Source organism: Chiloscyllium plagiosum, chromosome 3, assembly GCF_004010195.1.
Source record: "Chiloscyllium plagiosum isolate BGI_BamShark_2017 chromosome 3, ASM401019v2, whole genome shotgun sequence".
NCBI lineage: Eukaryota > Metazoa > Chordata > Chondrichthyes > Orectolobiformes > Hemiscylliidae > Chiloscyllium > Chiloscyllium plagiosum.
Window position 1 is genome coordinate 137,886,295 of NC_057712.1, and position 1,339 is coordinate 137,887,633.

The following is a 1,339-nucleotide window of genomic DNA, read 5'->3' on the forward strand; positions in this document are numbered from 1 at the left end:
AGAAAAAAATCAGGGTGAAATTTTCAGGTCCAGTGACCCTTCCTCAGAACTGATGATAGCTAGGAAAAAGACTTTTTTTATTCTGAAGGTAGGGAGGGGAGAGGGGGTAAGGAGTAAATGGTGAGTTGAGATAGAACCCAAAAACAGAGAAGAACATTTGGACTCACAAAGGAGTGGAAACCAGTCAGCCAAGGAGAATGAATAGCTACTAATGAGGACTATTAGTGGTTAACGATGGGTTGTCTGTCATAACAGACCCTTGTGATAACAAGTCCTGGTTTATAGGGTTTGGGGTAAGGACATGGGAGAGGTGCTTCATGTTCTAAAATTGTCGCACTCAATATGTCGTCACAATGGAATAATAACAGTAATACAGGTCAAAAAGGATATCTTAAATGCTGAAAAGAGGCTAAGGCTGGAATGAGGAAGGCCAAGAGGAAGCACAAAGAAAGGATAGCTGGCTGTGTTAAAACAAACAGTAAAATGTTCTTCAAACATATTAAAAGTAAACGATTAGTGAAGGTTAGAGTGGGGCCCAGAGAGAAAAAGCAGGGTAAGCTGCTCATTGAAGCAAACTGGGGAGTATGGTGGCTCAGTGGTTAGCACTGGTGCCTCACAGTGCCAGGGACCTGGGTTCAATTCCACCCTTGGGCAACTGTCTGTGTGGAGTTTGCACATTCTCTCTATGTCTGCATGGATTTCCTCTGGGTGCTATGGTTTCTTCCGACTGTTCAAGGAAGTGCAGGTTAGGTGGATTGGCTATGCTAAATTGCCCATAATGTCCAGGGATATGCAGATTAGGTTGACAAGCCATGGGAAATGTGGGTTACGTGGAAAGGGTAGTTCAAGGTGGGATGGGCTTCGGAGGGGTGGTGTGGACTTGATATGACTGAGGTACTGTTCATGGACCAGGCTAGACCCCCTCACAACATTTTAAGAAGGAAGCTTAGACCTTAACTTTTCTAGGTGTTTTAAGCAGATGTAAGATGGAAATTCCAGCAGCGATGCAGCTGGTCCTACCACTCAGTTTTAAACAAAACAGAATTAATTACAGACTATGAAACACAAACAAAAGAGAACAAAAAATAGAAAGCCTAATCTATTTGAAAACCTAACTGACTCTATCACAACTTAACAATGCTTTCCAATTTCCTGCAACATCCCCATAAACACACCCCTTGGCTAAAAAGGTGAATTGAACTCCAAATTCTTACATGAAGAGATGTTAGAGAGAGAGGATCAACCAGGGATCATTGACTGAAGCACGGAACCGGTGTTGGGCGGGGGGCGGTGTTGGGCAGGGGCGGCGGCAGGCTGGGGGCGATGTTGGGCAGGGGCA

At 44.5% G+C, this 1,339-nt stretch overlaps 1 protein-coding gene across 1 annotated transcript in view; it reads right to left on the reverse strand.

Annotated features, from left to right (window-relative positions):
• fbxo41 (F-box protein 41) overlaps positions 1 to 1,339 on the reverse strand; it is a 217,116-nt gene that overhangs the window by 49,231 nt on the left and 166,546 nt on the right. The window lies entirely within an intron of this gene.